This window comes from Cupressus sempervirens, chromosome 9, assembly GCF_028749045.1.
Source record: "Cupressus sempervirens isolate cs-2001-9-10 chromosome 9, ASM2874904v1, whole genome shotgun sequence".
Lineage (NCBI taxonomy): Eukaryota > Viridiplantae > Streptophyta > Pinopsida > Cupressales > Cupressaceae > Cupressus > Cupressus sempervirens.
This window is the reverse complement of record NC_143126.1, coordinates 610,379,183-610,404,520: the sequence shown is the minus strand read 5'-3', so window position 1 is coordinate 610,404,520 and position 25,338 is coordinate 610,379,183.

Here is a 25,338-nt window from a genome sequence, read left to right as displayed (position 1 = left end):
CATTAGGTGCTTATTAGGGGCTTCAATAGATTTGACATAGGACTAAGTTAGAGTGTAGTTGGCAAATAGACTACTGGGTACTTTGAGCACAAACATCATTGTGTCCCTAGTAATTGAGAGAAAGAGACTTCCATCACTCTTTCTGATAGAGCATGACCTGATATGTTAATGTTTTATACATTCTTGAACTAATTCAAGGCTTATGACATCTTAGGGAAATGTTACTACTAGTAACAAAATACTATCTAGGATTTCACCCATGAATTCACCCTCTACATTTTCATACATTTTATCACATATAACATTTACATTGAATCCCTTTAAGTCTATATCAGTCAATAGGGGACCTCTACAAATCATACAAATTCTATTTTTAAAAATTATAAGAGAAGACCTCATACTTTCCAAACCCCAAATAAAAATCACAACTCCAAACTAAGCTCAAAAATAAATTGCTAAGAATTGAATATTTAATGAAAGGATTGTCAAATGTTTACCTTCAATTCATAGTAACAACCCTTATTGAACCTTTAGAAGGTCATGTCTTGTATTTGTTAGAATTAGTAATCTTTCCTTGGTTGTATTTATTTGTTAAATGGGATAAACCAAGGTATCCCTTATGTATTTTATCCTTTAGTACACATGTGAAGGACATTTCATTTTCTTTTCCTCTAGTCCACATGAAAGGATAACTCTTTTTTGTAATTCCTTTTATAAAGAAACTTAGTTTATCCTCCCTAAGAGGATATTGACACTTTGCACAGACTTATTATGAATGGTGGCATTCATAAAAATGGAAGTTACACAAGCAACTCCTTTCTCATCTCTATAAAAGAGATGCCTCTCTCATTCTTCTACAGTACTTCTTCTACACATCATTTTGATGTTATTGTAATGAGCCATTTGCTCCACCTTCTTTCTCTCTCCTTTTTTAGGACTTTTTCCTTCCATTCATAATATTACACAAAGGGTTTTCTTTGCTTTCCCCTTTCAAAATCTATCATCTCTATTCTTGTTGATCCATTTTGAAACTCATTTCATTTATGGTAATACTCTTCACATTAAGATCTCTTGGATTGTTTCATTAGTTTTTATTTTACTCAATTTCTTATATGGTATCAGAGCTTTCTAGTCTTTTTTTTGAGCTTTTATGAAGATTACTATATTGAAGAACTTTATTGGGAGGAGAAGTGAAGAAATAAAATTCATTCCTATTTTTTTGTAGGTTTTTTATTCAATCTTCAAGTTTTTTTTTCTAACCCTCTTTGGAAGGTTTACTACCAAAGAGTTCTTTTTATCCTCTAACCCATTTTTTCTTGCTTTGGAAGGCTTGCCGCCAAAACAAAGAAAAAATAGCTATATTTTTATTTCTCTTAACAACTTTCATATACTTTTTAAAAATATTAATTAGTTCATTTTTTTTAACAAAAAATACTTTACTCTTTACAAGTCATTAAAAGCTTCATTAATAATATTTTTAACTATATTATTTCTCTTTATTTTATATTTATTTAAAATAAAATTATATCCATCATTGGTGCAGTTCTTTAAATGATAGTTATAATTTCAAAGCTATAAGAATTTCTAATTAAAATTTCAAAAAAATCTAATAATTCATCACTATTCTTCTTTTCTATTTATAACACTTCCTTCCTATTATTAGCTTATTGTGAGTTTTACAATCATAACTGTGTGTCTTATTCTCTTCTTCTAACTTTAGCCATGTGGTTTGTTCCTTTTGTCTAATCATTCATGAGATTCATTTTTTTCTTTCAAACTACTTGAATTTCTTCTCCACTTCTTTCATATTATTAGCTTATTGTGAGTTTTACAATCATAACTGTGTGTCTTATTCTCTCCTTCTAACTTTAGCCATGTGGTTGGTTCCTTTTGTCTAATCATTTATGAGATTTTGTTTGTTTTCTTCTTCCAAACTACTTGAATTTCTTCTCCATTGTTTCAATCAATTATTAATTTTAAAAAAGGATTGCTCTCATAAATAAAAAATTGCATTGAAATATACAAAAAAATTCAATCATATTTTTTTCCCTCTAAATGTTTTTTTTAAAAATTATTTACTATTATTATTCATAAAGTTTTTAATTACATCTTAATTCAAACTTGAGATTTTTTTTTAAAATAAAGTAAAGTACATGATATTTTTTAGGAAGGAAGTTTTTTTATAAAAAGAAACAAAAAACATATACTTTAAATATATATGTTATAGTTAGTTTTTTAAGAAAATAGAATCTAAATTTAACTTTAAATTTTAAAATTAAAATTATTAAAATAATAATTTAAAAATAAAGAAGGGGTTTAATTATTATTATTTTTCTCTCTCAAATAATTTTTTAATTTAATTTAATTTTTTTTCAAATTTATTTAGTAAAGAAGGTATTTTTTTCCTCTTACAATCATGTCAACTCTTATTCCTGAAATTAAGTTGAATAACTCTAACTATCATGATTGGAAAACACATCTCTCCTTTATTTTTCAATTTAAGCATATTTTAGATGTTCCTATTGACCCTTCTATAGTTGCCAATACCTCAACTGCACAAGATGAAAAAAAAAAACATGGAATAGTAAAAATGAGGAAGCCCTTGGCCTCATTGGTATCTCCCTTAACCCTGATTTATATGTTCTATTTGCTCATTGCACTACCGCACACGAAGCATGAGATATTTTGAAGCAAACATATGACAAGTCGTCAGAATCATGCACGATTCAATTGTAAGACAATTTGGAAGACTTAAGGTATATTGATTTTAAATCTATGGATGAATATTTACTTAAGTTTTATTTTATTAAAAGTCAACTAATTGTTCTAGGCATTACTCTCACCGATATTAGATTAATTACCATTATTTTAAAGAAATGTTTTCCTAAGAAATTTCAACAATTTATCACTAATGTTCATTCTCAACTTGCTATTCCTACTTTCTCTACTCAATTAACATATAATATTTTTCAAAATTTGTTGCATCAAGGAAGCTAAGTTATTACAATTTGGTACTCTTAGATCTAATGAACATGTCTTTGTGTCTAAAAGTCAAAATCAAAATTTTAAATCTTCTAATAATTATTCTCCCAATACTCATAATAATAATAATCATAATTTTAATAACAATAATACAAACACACATCGTAATAATACTCATCCTAATCAATATAATAAAAAACTCCACTATACTTATTATGGAAAAGATGGCCATGTAACTAATAATTGTTTCAAAAAACAAAAAGATAAGAAACCTATCAATAAGAATAGTCAAAACTCTCATCCATCTCATCATTCTTTTACTATTAGTTACAATGTTTCTAAACAATTAGAATGAATCATTGATATTGGTGCATCTCGACATCTTACCTTTCATAAAGAAGTATTTGATTCTTTGCAACACGGTCCTTCTAATATTCCAATTCAATTAGCTGATAATCATAGTTGCAAAGTTGAAGGATTTGGTAATGTAAGTATTCCAAATGAAAAATTACATGATGTCCTTTATGTTCTTGAGTTGAAATACAATCTTCTTTCTATTGTTAAATTATGTCAAGATTACAAAGTTGAATTTCATAGGGACATGTGCTCTATTATTTATCCCAACAGTAACGAAGTTGTTGCTAATGCTAAGTTAAGAAATGATAACTTATTTAAATTTTATGGGTTCACCTCTTTAAGACACTCTTTGCACGAAAATACTGCTTTTAATATGGAGCATGAAAAGTTTGCTTATTTGAATACTGATCATGTCTCATCTAATATGGTCAAAAATTTACCTCCTATTGCTCCATCTAAGATTACATGCACTAGGTGCATGAGTGAAAAAATACAAAATACCAAATGTTATCAAGCTTATAATCCTATTACTAACAAAGTGTAAATAACACAAAATGTTTGTATTGTAGAAAATGATGCACATGGTTCTTCTAATGCTCAAAATGAAAAATTTTGTTGAAGAAGAATTGTGTTAGTGGAGGATCAACCTCCTTCTCCAAACCCTACTTCTCATATATCTACCTTTATTACTCCTATTTTTCTTATAGTGGTAATGGTAATGATGCATTTATAGATCACAGTAATAATGCTAATGTTGATAATGGTAATCAAGCTAATGTTGATACAAATGGTACATTCATACATCATGACTCTTCCTTCATTCATCATCTTTGGCATTTCTCTTTAGTATGTTGCCTAGAAATTATGACTATGTTCTATATATTATCTTAATTGTATTTCCATGATTTCATACCATGATATTTTAGGTATATTTATTCATGAATATATATGGGGGCCAACATACATATCCTGATAAATATAAAAATTATTGTTTCTTTGTGACTTGTCACTTATTAGCGCATTCTTATATATTTCACATTTGTAAATATATTTTTGAGCTCTTTCTTATTCCTTGGGATTATGAGTTATTATACACTATTGTCTTCATCATTTATTTTGTTCTACAGATTGGCACATAAGTGCAGTTTAAGCTTTTCTAGCATCATTTTATTTCCATATTGGCACTTTATGGTTTATACTATTTATTCTTGGAGTTTCCATCTAATTTTAGTTAATCTAACCCATCTTGAAGGCATTTTACTCTTATTTGAAGGCAATCTATTGATACTACTCATACTCCTCCCCTTTGATATCTTTGAAAACATGTCATATAATTTTATGTATACTTCATTTCTTAAATCAGGAGTCATGTAGGTTATGGATTGATCACCCATTAAGTTTTAGTAAAATGACTTATTAATGGACTATTATATCCATGTGATCGATACATTATTCATGTTGGATTCATTAGCTAGCCTTTTCTATGGTCCTTTTTTGAAAGTTTTAATAACATATTTGTTCTTTGTAGAATATGATTTAACTTGATTTCTTTGTGGTACCAAGTTACTCTATTCCAATTTACTCTATGAGAGTTTACTTATACTTTTAAAACAATCTCTAACTGGAATATAAGATGAAATTATCCTTGTGGGTAGTTGCCTTGTTTCTTCTTTCCATGTTTCAAGTAATATATCATGACACATACAAGACCTCTTGAATATGTAACACACTTGAAGGACTGTCCACTTCTCTTAGCTCTCCAATGATGTATCCATGCTAATAAGAGACCTCTTGTACAATGAACTTGTAATATTGTAAATTGGGTTTGACACCCTTTGATAAAATCTCCCTAGTAAAGATTAAAGGGGGATGTTAGAATTAGTGAAATTTTCTTGGTTGTATTTATTTATTAAATGGGATAAACCAAGGTATCCCTTATGTATTTTATCCTTTCATACACATGTGAAGGATATGTCATTTTCTTGTCCTCTAGTCCACATTTAAGGATAACTCTTTTTTGTAATTCCTTTTATAAAGAAAATTGGTTTATCCTCCTTAAGAGGATATTGACACTTTGAACACACTTATTATGAATGGTGGCATTCATACAAATGGGAGTTACACATGCAACTCCTTTCTCATCTCTATAAAAGAGATGTCTCTCTCATTCTTCTACACTACTTCTTCTACACATCATCTTGATGTTATTGTAATGAGCTATTTGCTCCACATTATTTCTCTCTCCTTTCTTAGGGCTTTTGCCTTCCATTCATAATATTACACAAGTGGTTTTCTTTTCTTTCCCCTTTCAAAATATATTGTCTCTATTCTTGTTAATCCATTGGGAAACTCATTTGGTTTATGATAATACTCTTCACATTAAGCTCTCTTGGATTGTTTCATTAGTTTTTTATTTTACTTGATTTCTTATAGTATTCTCCATAGATAAGAGTTAGAGCAAGAATGAACTTACCATTTTGAGAGATTTTTTCTAAATACAAAACCTTATGATGAAATTATGAGAATAGGATTTGGAATTATTTTCTCATTAGAAATTTATGTATAATGAGACCCCTCAATGTAATCTCCATAAATAGATGCCTTTTCTTTTCTCATCGCTTTGTTAATCATCAATATTCTTACAAGTGGTTAATTTCCTTATATTTTTGTTTCCTTATGCCATGTACTTGTGTATAAACACTTAACATTTAATGGTTTTGTACAAGTCATGCTTTCCAATGATTAACTTATTCCTTGGTTCCATATAACCTTTTTTTACTTCTTGCATTGATAGATGTTGTATCAAGGGCCCACCTTGATATTCACCAAATCTACCTTTAGATGCTACTATCACATGTTTCATCGATGTCCCACCTATTTTCGTACAAGAACTAATTTTGTGATGTTGAATGAGTTTGAACTAGGTTACAAATGGTTAAAAAAAATTCAAATAGGTTCAAAGGTATGAAAAAGTTGAAAGTTCAAGATGTATTAAATTTATAGGCTTTGATTGACCATAAATTGGCTAAGGGTCAAGACTAACTTAGGGAAACTTTGCAGGATATACACTTTGAGGATTTCATATTAAGGGAGAATCAAATCCAATGGTTCTAAATTATATTGAAAACCAAAATTAAGAAGACTCTGAATAAAATTGAATTAACATTAATTCTATCAAAAAATATTTTATATATAAGTCATGGAATATCTTCTTCCAACCAAAACTATTGAATTACATTCTTAAATTGTGCTATAGGAGAGAGAATGGACAAGAAGTAAATATTTCCATATGCTAGTCTAAATCTTATAAATAATTTAAGTGGAAAAAGATGTTGCACATTTTTTTAAATCATTCTTTATGTTTATAGATATGGATTTTTTATATGCTTTACTTTTGTATATATGCAACATACATCTCTTTAAGTGTGGTTCAAAACCTTTTATGTGTCATAGAAACATACTATTCATGATGCAAGAGCATCCTAGGTTTTATTTCTATACCGCGTGTTTAATGAGTCTCTTAGTTGTTGTCGAGTTACAATGCTTTGCATTGTTGAGTTTGTTTAGTTTTTCAGTTCCTTTAGTTGCTAAGTTCCATTAGTTTTTGAGTTCCTTTGGTTGCCATGTTTGTTTGCTTGTTGAGTCTTTTTGGTTTCTGAGTTTGTTTGGTTGTCGAGTTCCTTTGGTTGTTGAGTTCCTTTGATTGTAAAGTTCTTTTGGTTGCTAAGTTCCTTTGGGTGCCAAGTTTTCCAAGTTAGAACCATTTTTTTTGGTCCTTCATTAATCAAGTTATTTGTGTCTAATTCTAGTTTGGGATGACCTTTCAAGTTAATTAATGTTTGATATTTAATATTTATGGAGAGCTAACTTGTGGCTTTTTTTGGTATTTAATATAAGGGTATATTTTGTTAGTATTTACAAAAGGAAAACTTGTGGTTGTGCATGTATTTAAAGGGGTGTTGGGTAGAGTCTTAGGGTAGATGGTAGGGTAGGAAGACTAGAGGCAAAGTTGGAATGTGAGGTTTAACTTTGAAAAATGAAATCTAAATTGTAATGTTCGTGATAACCCATAAGGTCTTATAGCTAGGCATGTATATTGATAAATTGATGAATCTATAAAGTGTTTTTGACTCTTCTATCTCCTTTGGTTGTTGTTATCTATGTTTTTTTCCACTATGTTTTCTCTCATAGTGTTGGTCTCAGAATGGTTTTGACATTTAAGTGTCAACAAAATTAACGACTTTCTACATAGAAGCTCAGTACACTACATATGCTGAGCTATAGTATATGTTGAGCTAGAATTCCAATAGCTGTTGAGTGACTTCAGGTACTGAGTATTATACAGGTGTTGAGTGATATATAGGTGCCGAGTCACAATTGATGCAGAGCAAGTCAGAATGCTTCATATGCTAAGTGAGCTAGAGTCATACATGTGCCGAGCAAGATAGAATGCAATAGGTGCCAAGCAAAGTAGGATAGTATATGTGCCAAGAAAAGTAGGATAGTATATGTGCCAAGCACCAGTAGTTTAGTATGTGTCGAGTAACACTGAATCAACATATGAGTTTGTGCCTTCACAAACTCGGATTTAAATTGTTTTCTGATCTAACAAAGAAAGATTTGGAAGGATAACAAGGATAAGAAAAAAAAAATTATATGTCATATGCAATTAGCATGCAACCAATTAGAAAAATAGAGAAGACATGCAACTAATGAGAAAAAATGCAAGGAATGAGTGGGAATTCAAGATTCAATATGGATCATAGATCCATACCTAACCCTAAGTCTATGAAGTCTTTATAAGAAGGATTAGACCCCACGATTTGAAACTTCTTAATAGAAGTTAAGGAAGTTGTTAAGTAGATAGAAAAAATTGTAGGATAGGGTAAATAGTATGGGAATCATAGACTTAGTGAATTGAGCAACAATAACACATCTAGTTGATTAGAATAGTACAATGGATATGAATAGATATCATATCAATCAAGGATCACATCAGAATGAGCAGATCAAATGCCTAAAATTAGCAATTGAAGATTGTAAGCAATTAGGTCAAAGTTTTCTAAAACTCTCTAGCAATTGTATTAGATAATGAAAACCCTATGATGATAGGTTAGCCTAATAGCTATTTTGTAGATCCTTTGAAGAGGTGATTAAATCATTTAACAGGGTCACACTTCATGTAAAGTTTTTGTAAATCCTTTAACTAGGTCACTATTGACACAATGTAAAGCCTTTAATAGGGTAGGCCTTTCATAGGGCAGACCATAAGAAGTGGTCAAAAAATTATTGTTGCATTGATTTTGTGGGTATCATCCCCACTCCAATTTTATGTTCTTATTCTTGGAGGGTTTTTGGGTTACCAAATTCTAGTGTTATGTGTTTACTTGCATGTGTTTATTTTATGTTCATTCAATATATTTGCATGCATGTAGTTTACTTTTAGTTATTTTTCTTAAAAGATTTGAAAAGATTAAAGTGTGGTATTTTTTATTCACACCCCCCTTCTCAAAAGTACTCTTCCCATTTGAATATTTCAACAATTGGTATTAGAGCTAAGGTTCTCACAAGGAGAAGCCTAACAGCTTAGAGAAAAGATCTGAAGATGGAAGTCTTCAAACTTGAGAAGATCATAGATGATCAAATGATTGATGTGCATATATCTCTCTATAGAAATTGGAGGAAGTTATAGAGGAATTGAGAAAGTCCTTAAAAACATGAAGGATATAGCCATAGTTGAAAATGACATACATTACAAGGAGATTGATACCACACAAGCGATTTCAAATGGAGATTCCAAGAAATTTGATGCTATAATAGCAGAGCTGATGGAGAAAAATTGAGCATAAGCTAAAGAAATTAGATTACTCAAGCTTGAACAAGATTTACAAGCCATAATGCTTTGTGAAGTGACTGAACAAAAGAAGAAAGCCATTGAAGACAAGGCCATGATAGAAGATGATAAGAGAAATCTTACAAATGGATTGGAGGAGAAGAGAATTGAGTTTGAAAGAATCTCAAACATGCAGCTTGACACCTTAAGCAAAATGATGAATGCTTAGCATGAGCTAAATATGAAAAACATTGAGATCTCCACCTTGAGAATGCAAAATGAACAATTATAGAATGAATTAAGAAGAGAGAAGGAGATAGAAAAATTATTCAACAAAACCAATGAGGCTATGAAGTACTTTGAGCAACTACTAAAATCACCAAGGGCTAGTAATGATACTTTAGGACTTGGTTACACTAGCATTGAATAAGGAGAATCATCCAAGACTACATAAGAAAGGAGTAACAAAGGTAAGAACACTAAACCTACTTGTCATTTTAATGGTAAAAAGGAACGTATTCCTAATGTATATAGGAACAAGGATGGTCATCATCATAATAAGCCTAAAAATGCAAGATTTTGTCACACGTGCAAAAAGTAAGGACATCAAGCACATGAATGCAAAACGAAGACCATGAGGAGACCAAGATTTGAGGGTCGCTGCTACAATTGCAAGAAGTATGGACCTAGAGCTTTTGAGTACAAATCAAAGCCTATGTGGACACCTAATCATTCTACAAGGAAAAACAACCATGCACACCACTACAACTGGGATTACAATACCAAATACAGCTGTCACTATTGTCAGGAGTATGGACACATTCCTAAAAATTGCATAAGGACACATTTTAGAGGGAACTATAGTAGATGGTTAAGTCAAACCACATGTTTCAATTTCTTGAAAACTAGCCATATCAGTAGGTATTGCCCAACAAAGTCAAAGGCACCCAAGTTAGAAGTCAACAAAGGAAAAGAGAAGGTAGATGTTGAACTAATTAGAGGACAAATTAACAAGACTTGGAAGAAGAAAGATGAGTGCAACACATCAAATGAAGGGATCACTTCAACCAAGAGGTCAAGTGATCACATCTCATCCAACTAAGCAAGAATAGGTGTATGGGACTGATATACAAAGTTATATCATACATCGGTCCCAAGACAAAAGAAGTACTACACAGAAGAAATCAACATGAGCAAAGATGCCAAGTCAAAATTTGGAGTTTTTGCAAACACTACCAAACTACCCCTAGATGTCGAGTAAAGCTCCAATGGATGCTGAGTCGCTAATAGTGACTGAGTTGATGGTTAATGCCAAGTTGAGAAATGTTAGTAGAAGTTGAGTCATGTTGAAACCTTCAAGTGTTGAATTTACAGTTGTATGCACTAAGCATTTAATGCTAGGTTTTGAAAGGTATAAGGTCAAATTTTGATCATTTTTACACCATCCAAAAAAAGAGCAAAGAAAAGAAGAGTGTAGGAGCAATCATACAACAATCTTAAAGCCATTTTCATCAATTTCAATAGCAATTTAGCATACATTTTGATGATCTAAGGTATTTATCAAGTCCTGAGCTACATAGTGTTGAAGTTTTTAATATATTAAAACCCTAGTATGGTATAATGGCTTCTAGTTCCAAGAGCCCCAAGGGAAAGGAGACTTATGAGGTCTAGCTAGTTAATGAGGTCAAACAACCTGAGTTTAGGCCAATCCCAGAAGTCACCTACAGAAATGATCCTGCTAGCGCATTGTCCATTATTCTACCAAAATTTGTCATGGTGAAAGACATAAGGAACTATTAGAACTAATAAAATAGGAGCTATAGGAGATCTTGAAATATTTCAAGCCTATGACAAACTATGTGAAAACAAAATTCTAAAAGATGAGTTTTAGATAATTGAGAAGAACTGTTTGACTCATGCCCTAGTTTACCCTATAGGCTTCAAAATAGAATGGATATAGATTATTATTAGTAGAATTCACAATGGTTGTTTGTGGTTAGAAACAGGACCAATGAAGATTACTAAGAAAATAGTGCATAAGGTTATAGGTTTCCCAACCCTAGATTTTCCTAAGACCTTGCACAGTGATTCCAAAGAAATTATTGAAAGCAATATAGGAGCTTAGTGGAATAAGAGGGGTATGAATATTGATATTGTAATACATCCTCTTCTAGATTTTTTAGTGAGAGTGATATCTCACAAATTCTACCAATCTAGTAGATTGAATAGTATACCTTGCATTGTTGTTAATGTAGCTTATAAGCTTGTGAAGAAAGATCATACATATGATCTAGCAGAACTGATGTTGTAGCAAATAAATGAGAACCTACAAGAAATAAGGAGGTCAAAGGTTGCTTAATGCAAGTTTGGTTTAGTTCTTATATGCATATTCTTTTATGTCATGGAAGAGTTTCCTTCTATTGGAAAGGTGAATTAGAACCCAAACAAAACTGCAATCACACAAATCAACAAGTTCAATGATCAGATGGGTGATAATTTTGAAGCCCAAATGACAAGAAATTTTAAGGATTTTAAGAAATCCATGAGGAAAAGGGTAAGAATACCAATCTCCCTAGTGGAAAAACATATCAATTACATATGTTTTTTGGTTGACATTGACTATACCTATATCCAAGCTACAATTCCAAGAGTAAGATGGCTAAGGCCATTGGGATATGAATTGAGATAGATCAAACCTCAGCAACAATCACAACATTATTTGTAGAAGAGATTGATAAGGAGGCTCCTCATTTTGGCACATATGATGTTGTCAAATCCAAAGTTGAAATAGAATTGAAGGCAACCTTTGTAATTAAGAGGAAAGATAAATTAGTGAAGAAGATAAAGAAGAAATTTGGTGTAGATATTGAAGGAGAAGTAGGTGCTAAAGAAGGAGAAGAAGAAGGAGAGAGTGAAAAAGAAGAAGAACAAGGGCAAGAGACAATGGAGTTGACACAAGGCTTAGGAGAAGACAAGGAGGAAGGTGTCGAGGAAGAAGAATCCAAAGAAGTACCTACACAAGCCGAGAAAAAGAAAAGAAAGGGTAAAACTCAACCTCCAGCTTAGCCCAAACCCAAGAAGATAACCAGGCCTACACAAGCCAAGCCAACACCAGCAACAAGAGCTAGCACAAGGGCATCTAAAAAAAAGCCCAAGGAACAAACAAAAGGGAAGAAGAAGGCCAGTGAATAGTCTAATGAAATGCCAAAGAAAAAAGAAAGTATGTGGCACATCTAGACACTGATGATGAGTAGAAAATAGAATTAGATGATATTAGCCAATTTAGATTGGTAATCCATCCTCCCAAATCTGCTATAGACAAAATTTGTGAAATTTTAGGAATGCAAATTTGAATAATTTGAAAATCCTTGATTTCAACAAGCTAAGTAGAGAAGAGAAAAATAAAATCGAGGAATCTATATATGCCACGATGGCTAAATTTAAGAATACACCTCTAGAGCTAGACAATACAATGCCTAGAGAGCTATATGAGATAATTAAAAACCAATGGCATTAATGTCTAAAAATGGAAAAGGAGATTAGAGAATCTACCTTAGTACAAGTGATGCCTAACCTAACAAGAGGTCAAATAATAATGGCTAATAAAAAAAATGGTGGTAAATTTACACCTAAATATAGAGCCTTTAACATCCTACAAAATAAGATTGAGGATGTAGTAAATAAGTCCACACAATTGTGGAAGACAATCTACAAGATAAATGATGACAAGGATGAGGAAACAAATAAGGCAGATGCCAGTGCCAAGGAAAAGATAGAGGAAAAGAAAGTGGAAGAGAGGAAAATAGAAGAGAAGAAGAAGAAAGCAACAACAAAAGGAGATGAGGAAAAGAAAGGAAAAGAAAAGAAGAAAGAGGAAGAAGATAAGGAAAAAGGTGAGGAGGAAGAGACACAAAAGGGAGAAGACATGGCAATAGTTGAGGAGTAGTAGCAAGAGGAACAGAGTGTGTAAGACACACAAATTCCACCCTTGAGCCCTCCTCATGTAACCATCACACCTAAAAACACAATAACTATCAAGGATGAACTCCTAAAAATTCAGCTCAGAACATCAATCCCCTAACTGTAGAGGATCTCTCCAATATCCTTCACCAATCCACTCTACGGGCATAGTTATGCACAAATCCTTTATTGGTGAGTGTAGATGAGCTACAAAAGGTAGTATCAAAACCAAAAAGAGACAAGGTGAAACTACAAGAACCACCTTTCACCTACATAGCTACTAGCACTCAAATTTTAATGCTTCCACCACCTATAGTAGTAAGTGACACCACACAGAAGCCAAGTGTAGAAGAAGGGAAGTCTGATGAGAAGGAGGATACATCAAAGGAAAAGGAGTAGGGCACTATAAAAACATTGGTAGAACTACCAAAAATAGGCACTCCTACAAAAACCCTTCAGAAGTTGAGCACTAAAGCCATACCTTTGTAAATCTCCACACCAAGCTCGAGCTCAACCAAGGTGACTAGGGTAATTCACTATGGAGACCCTAAGTTAGATGAAGACATTGTAATACTTGCCTATGACTCAAAAACTATCACAATGGAGCAAATTACTGAGATGCAAGATGCCTTAAATAGAAGGAAGAGGTAGGAAATACTCAAAAAAGGGTATAAACATAAGAAAGCACTACATGAGATTAAAGACATCTTTATGGATGCCTTTAGCTTGTAGTCACTAGATGAATCAAAACCCATAATGGAACAATTATTTGATATAGTTGACCAAGTGACTAATGAAGACCAAGATACAAATGTTAAACTTATGGAATGGTTTATAAGGAAATTTTAGGGTAAGGTGAATGTGAAAATATCAAGTGGTATAGCACTTGAACAAGTAGAATTGGCCAAGAAAATTGGAAAGGTCAAAACTATACTTTAGAACATCTTCTCATTGTATATAAAGCTATGTGATTTTTCCAACTACACACAAGAGACAGGCCAGAGGATAATGAGCTTGGAGAGAAATTTGAAGATTTCTAGCATGCAATTACCAAGGGATCCAACTCAAAGTGAGAAGCATTTTTCCCAATTGCTTCACACACAAAGAGAGTTAGTTGCATTTACAAGTGAAGAGGCCAATATACAAGCCAAATTAATGCAAATTCAATCCTCCATAACCCAACATTTGGAGGTCCTCTACAAAGAGCGAGTCGATGCTAAAACTATATTAAAGAATGATCCTAATCTTTCTACATTAGATGGACTTGTACATCTTGCTATAGAGACTGCCATCTAGCATAAGTCACTAGGAATTGCTTTGGAGAATTGGGATGTAGTGATGAAAATGATAATGGAGGTAAACAACACATTTTTGCCCAAAAATGGTATTACTCCTTAGAACCATTTGACATAAGTGTCAAAAAGGGGGAGAAATAATAATGTGGAAGATATGACTAAGGGCAAGAATATTAAGCAATCTAGTAATTACATTTTTTCATTCATTCTTTTGATGAATAAAAGGGAAAAGATTGCAGAATGAGCCAGAAAAGGGGAGATAAGTCATAATGTGTAAATAGTATGGGGGAGAATTAATGTTTTGGGGGAGATATGAATAAAAGAGAAGACAAAAATCAGCACATAGGTACAGATTACAGATACAGGGAAAAGGAAAAGAATATCAGGTACATCAACACAAGAATTTTGGTTGCAAGAATGAGAACACAATCAGCTCAGGGGGAGTTATAAGAATTTCAAGGTATTTTGAACAAATTTTGGAATTTTGTACATATGCAAAGCAGATTAGATAGGGTACTCATAAGGACAGATGAATAATGTCTAGTTAAGTGTTTTTAACACTCATGTCAAAGGGGGAGATTATTGGTCTCAGAATAGTTTTGATATTTTACTGTCAATACACTTAACCACTTTCTTCATAGAAGCCAAATATACTACATATGGTGAGCTAGAGCATGTGCTAAGGCAGAATTCCAATAGGTGCTGAGAATTATATAGGTGCTAAGTGGTATATAGGTATCAAGTCATAGTTAATGTTGAGCAAGTCAGAACACTTCATATGCTAAGTGAGCTAGTGTCATACATGTGCCGAGCAAGACAGAATGCAATAGATGTTGAGCACCAATAGTCTGGTATGTGTCGAGTAACACAAAATTAGCATATGAGTTTGTGCCTTCACATATTTAGATGTAAAATATTTTTTGAGCAAACATAGAAAGATTTTGCAGGATAACAAGGATAAGAATGAATCATTTATATTTCCTATGCAATCAACATGCAACCAATTAGAAAAATGGAGAAGGCATGCAACCAATGAGAAAAAAATGCAAAGGAATCAGTAGGAATTCAACATTCAATATGGATTGTTGATCCATACCTAACCCTAGGTCTACAAAGTCTTTATAAGAAGGCTTAGAACCCATAATTTTAAGCTACTGAATAGAAGTTAAGGAATTTGCTAAGCAAATAACAAAAAATCTAGGACAAGGTAAATAGAAAAGGCATCATAGACTTAGTGAATTGAGCAGTAATTACACATCTAGTTGATTAGAATAGTACAAGGGATACGAATAGATATTAGATCAAGTAAGGATCACATCAGAATGAGTAGATCAAGTGCCTAAAATTAGCAATTGAAGATTGTAAGCAATTAGGCTAAAGGTTTCTAATACTCTCTAGCAATTGTATTAGATTGTGAAAATTCTATGATGATAGGTTATCCTAATAGCTATTTTTTAGATCCTTTGAATAGGTTAGCCTAATAGCTAACCTATTTGATCTTCTTATTCCTGGAGGGTTTCTAAGTTACCAAATTCTAGTGTTATGTGTTTAGTTTATGTTGATTTAGTATGTTTACATGTGTGCAGTTTACTTTTAGTTATTTATCTTTAGAGATTTGAAAAGGTTAAAGTGTGGTATTTTTTATTTATGCCCCCCCCACCCCTCTCAGAAGTACTCTTCCCATTTGAATATTCCAACACATAGGTGGTTTCAATATTTGGGTGTTCCTTTGGCCCTAATTATTTTAGGTTTCTCCCTACATTAGGTGGTATTAGAGATTGATGTTCATCCTTGTGGAGATTAGATTGTATAGAACCCTAAGTGAAATTGGTTGTGGGGTTGCAGATATGAGGATTTGACATACAACTTGCAGAGGGCTATGATCTTGTAGGAACCAGATTATAAAGATGGTTTGAGGTAGTGGAAATGTTAAAAATGTTGTATTTGATATATTGAAACATATTGTAGCTAGATCAGATGCTATGGATATAGCCTAGAGGAGAAGAGCACACCTTGATGATGTGAGTTATGATGAAGCAACAGCACCAAACCCTAATCCATATCCTAAATAAGGTCAAGATGAGGCAAGATTGTTGAGAGTACTATCTAGAGAAAATTGAAAACTTGTTCTCGAAGTTATTCCTTATGATGGAAGATTTGATACCAGTGTTGTGTGGGATTGCATCTTTGAAATGAAGAAGTTCATTGATTATGAAAATACTCCTGATAATAGGAATGTGAAAATTGTAGTTATTGGGTTGAAAGGGCATGCCTCACTATGGTAGGAGCATTTGCAAACTAATAGACAAAGTAGAGGAAATGAGAATAGAAAGACTTGGCCAAAAATAGTGAACAAGGTAAAGAGCAAGTTCCTTCCTACAAATTACCAAGTTAGCTTGTTTAGAAAGATGCAAAATTTGGGACAAAGAGACATGACTATGAAGGAGTATTTTGAGGATTCCTATAGATTGGACATTAGATCTGGACATGTTGATGATGATGTTGAAAGAATTGTACATAAATGAATTGAGATCTGGGATTTAAGATGAGATAAGTTTTATGAAATTGGAAAGTGTGAAAGAAGCATATGAATATTTCTTGAAAGTTGAGGAGATTTTGACAAAGAAACATGAACAAAGACAAAGAGGTAGAGGTGTTAGATTCTAGAGAGGTAGAGGTAGATGTTATAAAGAAGGTGGAAGATCTAATAGTTCTATGCAAGATAAGGGAAAATTTGAATGGCAGAATGATGCTAAAGGAAAGAACAAGTGGAAGGGTGGGATTCATATCAAGGAGGTACTGGTTCTTATTGAGGAAGAGGCAACTCTTATTCTAGAGGTGGTTTTTATGGTAATTGTTCTAGATGTGGTAAAGAAAGGCATAGATCCTTAGAAAGTGGACAAGATAACATAAATGTCATAGTTCATGGAGACACTAAGGGTTCACCAAGTTTACCTGAGGCTAGAGAAAATATGATGGTGAGATGACTCTTGTGTAATAAGGGAAGTGATGATGAACTTGTCCTAAGGAGAATTCTTTTCAAGATTAGTTGTAAGATGGTTGGAAAATTTTGCAAGATGATCATTGATAGTCAAAGTTCTACAAATTTGGCATGAGAAGAATTGGTTATAGATTTTTAGTTGAAGAGGTTGGAGCATCCTAAACTATATCATGTTCTAGAGAGGTAGAGGTGGTAGATTGACAAAGAGGTAGAGGTGGTAGATTCTAGAGAGGTATAGGTAGATCTTATAAATAAGGTGGAAGATCTAATAGTTCTATTAAAGATAAGGGAAAAATTGAATGGCAGAATGATGCTAAAGGAAAGAACAAGTAGAAGGGTGGGATTCTTACCAAGGAGGTACTAGTTCTTACTGAGGAAGAGGTAATTCTTATTCTAGAGGTGGTTTTTATGGTACATGTTTTAGATGTGGTAAAGAAGGGCATAGATCCTTAGAAAGTGGAGAAGGTAACATAAATGTCATGGTTCATGGAGACACTAAGGGGTCACCAATTTTACCTGAGGCTGGAGAAAATATGATGGTGAGATGAATCTTATGTAATAAGGGAAGTGATGAGGAACTTGTCCTAAGGAGAAGTCTTTTCAAGATTAGTTGTAAGATGGTTGGAAAATGTTGGAAGATGATCATTGATAGTCAAAGTTCTACAAATTTTGCATGAGAAGAATTGGTTATAGATTTTTAGTTGAAGAGGTTGGAGCATCCTAAACTATATCATGTTTCATGGATCAAAGGTGAGCATGAGATATTGGTAAGTGAACAATGTATTGTGAAGTTCAAGATTGGAAATTATTTTGATGAAGTTCTATGTAATATTATGCCTTTGAATTGTTGTCATAGTTGTTTTGGTAGACCTTGGAAATATGATAGATATTCTATACATGATGGAAGATTGAATAAATATACTCTTTGCATGAATGGGAGAAAGAAAATATTGTTGTTTTATATTGAAATTCCAGCTGAGGTTAATTGTACCATTGTGAAAATTTTCATGGTTAGTGGAAAACAATTTGAAAAGGAAATGAAGAATAATCAAGTTTATTTTCCTATAATTCCTAGGAGATCGAGTTGTGCTAGTAGCAATCAAGTATCATAAAATAGTGTTAAAATAAGTACCAGTCAGTAGCAACTATCTGACATAAGGTAGTGGAAATCGAGTGATAGTACAAACTGGTAGTATTGATTGAGTGCTAGTGGAAATTAATTTTTTTTTGAATGACTATAAAGATATTGGTTTCAGAGGATATACCTGATGGTTTACCTCTAATGAGAAATAGAATTTATTTCATGGATCTGATTCCTAGAGCTAGTTTTATGAATAAAACACCATATAGATTGATGCCTACTAAAAATGAAGAACTTAATAGGAAAGTACATGAGTTATTGTAGGAAAGCTTGATTAGAGAAAGTTTGAATTCATGTGTCATACCTATTATAGTAGCACCAAAGAAGAATGGAGAATGGAGAACATGTACTAATTCAAGAGCTATTAACAAGATCACGGTGAAATATAGGTTTCCTATGCTGAGGATGGATGACATAATGGATTGTTTGAGTGTAGAAAAGTATTTTACCAAGAATGATTTTAAGAGTAGCTATTATTAAATCAAAATTAGAGAAGGTCATGAATGGTATACTTCTTTCAATACAAAATATGGTTTGCATGAATGGTTGGTAATGCCTTTTGGTTTGACTAATGCACCTAGTACATTCATGAAGTTTATGAATGAGGTTCTCAAGATATTTTTGGGTAGGTTTGTGATTGTTTATTTGGATAGTATTATGACATTCATTATGAATAATGAAGAACATCTTGAGTATGTTAGAGAAGTATTGCAGAGATTGAAGGAGGAGAATTTGATGATTAATTTAAGGAAGTGTTCTTTTATGCAAGAGGAGATTGTGTATTTAGGATTTGCAATTTTAACTGATTGTTTGAGAATGGACCCTAAGAAGGTTAAAGCAATTTTAGAATGGCCTGCACTTGAGAATGGGGGTGAGGTAAGATCATTTCATGGTTTGGCTAGTTTTTATAGGAAGTTTATAAGGAATTTCAGTTTTGTTTGTAATACAATGGCTAAGACAATGAGAGGAGATAAAAAGGAATTCAAGAGGACACATGGAGCTGATAATAGTTTTGAGACTTTGAAACAAAAGTTTGATTAGTTACCTATATTGGCTTTACCTAATTTCAATGAGACATTTCTAGTTGAATGTGATGCAAGATGACATTTCATATAACAATTCTATGAATAGGAGTACATGAAAAACACCTTTTGTGATTGTTACTGGAATGGAACCTAAAGGGATATCAAATTTAAGGGTATTGCTAGTGAAGAGAAGAGAAGTGTAGTAGGGAAAGAGTTTGTAGATTTTATGAAGTTTTTGTATGAGGAAGTAAAGTTAGGATTGGAACAAAGTAATTTGAAGCATATGGAGAATTTTGATAAGTCTAGAAGACAACATATTTTTGAATTTGGTGATGAGGTGATGGTTTATTTGAAGAAAGGAAGATTTCCTATTGGAACAAATAGTAAGTTAAAGATGAAGAAGATTGGACCTTGTAAGATCTTGAGAAAGTTTGACAGTGGTAATGCTTAGAAAGTTGAGTTACCTAATGACATGGATATATCTATTATATTCAATATTTTTAATTTGTATAAATATCATGAGTAAGATAATCAAATTGATATATAAAATAATTATCCTAAGAAAATTGAAGAGGTTGAACATATACTATATTAGAGAGTTGGTAAGAGCACAAGAGGAAAAGATTGCTATGAATACTTGGTGAAGTGGAAAAACAGACCAATTGAAGATGCTGGATGGATTTCCTAGCCTAATTTAGATTTAGCTTAGGTTGTGACTTCTCAGTGATTCAAGAGAATCATTTCCTCTAACCCCAATTGTGTAATGAAGGAGCATCTTGGGTTGCATTTCTATCCTACATGTTTACCAAGGTCTTTAGTTGATGTCGAGTTGCAATGCCTTGCATTGCTGAGTTTTTTGTTGTTGCCAAGTTCCTTTGATTGTTGAGTTCCTTTGGTTTTTGAGTTGCTTTAGTTGTCAAGTTCCTTTGGTTGTTAATTTCCTTTGGTTGCCGAGTTCCTTTGGTTGTCAAGCTCCTTTTGTTGCTTTTAAATCTTAAATTTCCTGCCAGAATTTGTAATTCGTATTGCCCTTCCCGCCTTCAAAATACCCACATTCAAATACCCGCAGAAATATTATATTAATGCCAAAGTTCAAACCTTGTAAAAAGTTCAAATGGCCTGCAAAGTTCTCTGCCATTAGATCTAAGTCAGATCTACGGCTCGCGATATCCCGCCATCAAAAGTCGGACAAAGTTTACGTTCGCGACATAGCACCGGGCAAACACGTGTTCGGTGGGTCCTGTGGCGGGCTACAACGGAGGATGGGTCATAAATGTTCTATGGCACTGTAGGTGCTATGTCGCTATCACGCGTTGGTCAAGAAATTCCCATGGTGACATAGCGCTCAACAGAAAGGTGTGCCAATAGCAATGAGTCACCGTGTTCGACGGCAAGGTTTGGCGGGCTGGAGAAGATAAACGGTGAGGTTTCAGGCAAGCAGTTGGGTCATGTCAAGCACTTCACCTACCCAATTGGCAGAGTCTGATGTCATGACAACAAATTAGAAGGAGCCACGTGCACCAGATCAGAAGTTCAATCAGTGTCACCAGTGCACAAAAGGGTTAGGATCTCTACCGTCGAATCCGCAGAGATCAATGACAGGCGCCATCGCACTATGGAGAAGATACGCGATGTTTATGTTAGCGACATCGCGCCGTGTTGACACATCTCCGGTGGGCCCAGTTGCAGGTCAGAAGATTCACGACAGGTTAGAAAGTCCCACGATGGGCAGATTGCATCATCAAAAAGGTGTGCCGACGACGGTCAGTTTTATGGCGGATCAGGAATAGCCACGCGTGCTGGGTCAAAATGCAGATATGAGGTAGCACCAGATCTTTAGTTCAGCCAGCACAGTCAAGAGACGAGTCTTCATGATCATCAGATCTGCAGAGATCTACGGCTAGCGCTATCTTGCCATTAGAAACCGCTAGGGAGATAACATTGGCAACATAGCGCCCAGGAACCACGTGTCTTGGTGGGACCATATTTCATGCCGCCAGCGCAGTAGGGATTAAATGATCGACGAACCAACAGGGAAGTGCCATATGTACCGTAGGCCCAACAAATTACGAGGGAGGAAGGTCGCAGGAAGGTGGGTCTTCATGATCGTTAGATTAGAGAAGATCAACAGCAGGCGCCATGTTGCCATGGTGAAGCTACGTGATCTTTAGCATAGCGACATGGCACCCTTTTGCCACGTGTCGGTGGGGTCAGGTCTTGCCAGGGTGCGATCACCGAAATGTTGCCAGATGTCGATTGGATATGACAGCAGTTGCAGAGGTGGTGCCAAATATGATGGGCCTGGGGTAAGGATAGTGTGGAGTATGACAAGTCTTCACGATCATCGAATCTAGTCCGATTGATAGCAGGCACCATCATGCTATGGAGAAGATGTGTGAGGATTATGTTGGCGACATAGCACCTTGTTGACACGTGTCTGGTGGCCCGGTCAAAATTTATGGTCGACTGGTAGATAGTATAACCGTCACAGTTAGTGACAATAGTTCAAAGGTGGCGCGATGAGTCTAATGAAGGGTGGTCAACTACGGGAGGACCCCCAGGTGGAAAAATAAAGAAAGGTGATTGGCCCACATGGCCCAGTTGGCTGTAAGGCTAGGCTAATTCATGAACCAAAAAATGAAGATAATCAATTTTGTCGAGCGATCTGATCTTCATGATCAATCTCGACCTACCAGAGATGAATGCGAAACATAAAGGAAACACTCCACCATCTCAGTCGATCTGTCTACCGAGTTAGAGCGCAGTTATGGCACCATTTTCAATCTTCTCAAGACATTATTGGCGAAAGAGATCAGATCTTCTTGAGATTTTTTTTATGATTGTCTTCCACAGGACTTAATGGCAGGTAGTTGCAGGATCATTTCAGCAGCAAAAGATCTCAGTTATGCCTGAACTATAAAGGCTATGTTTGTAAAGTTTTAAAGGGACCTTCTCTCTGAATTTTCCTTTGTTTTTGCTTTGCAATACTAGTTTGAATTCCCCCTGTGCCTCTGAATTGTCTGATTCTCTACTATTCTCCTTCAACCATTGGTATTAAGTGTAAGAATGCTTGCCTATGCCGTTGTTTTGTAGAGATCTATAACTTGCATGACTGTATCTCTGATGGCATGTAAATGACATATAAGTGAATTTCTTCCTTGTGCTATTCATCCGATTTTTTGATCTGCGTGTGGTTATTTGATCAAAGCAAGTCTAGATGTGTAATATCCTTAGTTTCATTCTGGTTCAGTAGTGCATGTATGGTCAAGGAATTGATCCAACACTCTATTCTGGTGCATCACCTTCTTAGATTAGACTAGGTAGATCTGCTTTCATGCCTCCTTCTCCCTTTTCCTCTCCAAGAAGTAGTTAGGTGTGCCCTGATAGTAAGAGGAAGCCGGCCTTCTCCAAAGACTCAACCTCACAGTTCAAGTCCCACAACTTGGAGGTTGTTTCCATGTTTCACTAGGTTTTCCTTGTGCATAGGCCTTGGACAAGGGTGCAAACCTAAGTGACAATAGTTTTTGGCACGCCCGGTGGGACAATCCTATTAAAGATTTAAAGTCTACTGGTGTCGAGAGAAGAAAGAGTTTCAGAGACTAATGCTAAAGAGGTAGTGTTGGCTTTAGTTTTCAAGCCTTCAAGAGGTTGATCCTTCAAAGTACTTGGTGACTCTGAACATCAACAAGTCTGATTCCAGGCCAAAGTTGCAATGATTCATGCCCAAAGCTGAAACAAGGGTGTCTTATAAAGGTAAATTTCAATATCAAGAGATTTCTCTTTCAAATCCTAGAAGAAGGAGGATTATAACTTCATTATCACCAGTTAGGGGTCGAATAACAGTTAATATACCTGTATGATCTGTCTCTACTCCTCCTACTATCTGAACTCAGCCTATATTGCCATCAACACTCATCAATAGAACACTTGTTTGTATGGCACAACCAAGAGTTCATGCTTTTGCCACCTTTAATGGTGCAAGTCCTCTGTTGTTAGCCCAAAGACATGATATACCAGTATCTGCACTAAAAAGCATACTTGATTTTACTGGTGAGACTTCCATCTCCCCTTTTGAGCATATCCAAGAAGTAGAAAATGTTTGTAATATTCATGGTATTACAGAGGATGATGTTGTTGTCAGACTTCTAGCCTCATATTTAAAAGGAAAAGCATTACAGTGGTATAGGGTCTTAGCTCATGGTTCTATAACTGATTGGGATGGATTAGGAGCAAGATTATTCAAACATTTTGAGGATAAGAGTGACCATTTATCACTATTAGAGCAGCTGACTACAATAAAAAGAGCCCCCCATGAATGTGTGACTAATTTTAATTATAGATTTCAAAAGACATGGGATAGAATACCTACTTTGGTGAAACCTACCCCCGGCAATGCCTTTTTGCATTACCTTAGAGCTTTTAACAGTGATATTGCCACTACAATCCAAACTATGGGAGGAGATACATTGCCTAATGCTTATGAGATAGCTATAAAAGTGGAGAACATCAAGATACAGGGAGGCAAACTAGCTTCGAGACCTCCCATACCCTTCTTTCCTGATATTCCCAACCACCAACCAGCAGTGGCCCCTCTTCCTACAACTTCTACATCACAAGCCCTTACTCCAGTTCTCCAAGCTTCCACATCCTCAAATGGAATAGATGAACTCAAGGAGATGCTCCAAGGTCTAGTGCTAAATGCAGATAAAAGAGAGAAGACCCTAGATAAAAAAATGCAAGAGCAGGGGAGAGAGTTGAGGGACCAAGGGAAGAGATTAGAGGATAGTTGTTCTATGATACAAAAAATGAGTAATAAGGTTGTGGCCTTAGAAAGGCAACAAGCTCAAGGTGGAAAGCCCCCCCAATTGCAATATCAAGCTCCAAATAGTGGTAGACCTCCTAATCAGTGGAATAGCTCTTTTGATCAAGGTAGGCAAAATAGTCATGCTTCCACTTCAGGCTCAAATCAGAACAGAGCTATAGTCCCTCAAAATAACTTGGCCCAAGATCAAGACTTCTGTCCTTCTTGCAACTATTCTTATACCTATTGCTTATGCCAGAAGGCAGAATCTTATTTGGTCCTGACCAACCAAGAACCTACAGCAAAGAAATCATACAAGGAAGACCATCCCAAGGAGGCCTCATATATTCAAAGGTAGGATGATTGCTCTTTCATGAATCATCAGATTGTGGAGCATTGTAATGTAATCCAGGACTCTGTTGCTCATAACACAAGAAGTAAGAAGAGAGCTATGGAACACACTGCCCCTCCCTCTCCTAAGCAGGCCTCAACTTCAAGTGCTACACCTCATACACAACCAGCAAATGAACAAACAAGTACTTCACAACAGCAAAGGCAAGATTCTAGAGAGAAAGAAACAAGTGATCCTCATGTTGCCCCATCTCAACTTCTTATGAGTGCAGCTCCCAAAGTTCCTACCAAAGTTCCTAATGCACCATTGAGTGTGGTAGAGAAAATGAAGAAGACCAATGTGAGCATTTCCATGTGGGATGCCATTACTACCATACCAATGCAGAAGAGGATGCTGCAACAAGAATTAGAAAAGATTGAACCCAAGGATCAGTCATCTATCATGGAGAGTGCCACAAGTTTAGTACAATCAGCAGAAGATGTGGAAACAAGTAAAAAGGTTAGACCTCCCCCATTCTATGTTTCTCTGATCTTAGGAGGCAAATTAGTCCATAATTGCATGATAGATTCAGGAGCTAGTAGCTCAGTAATG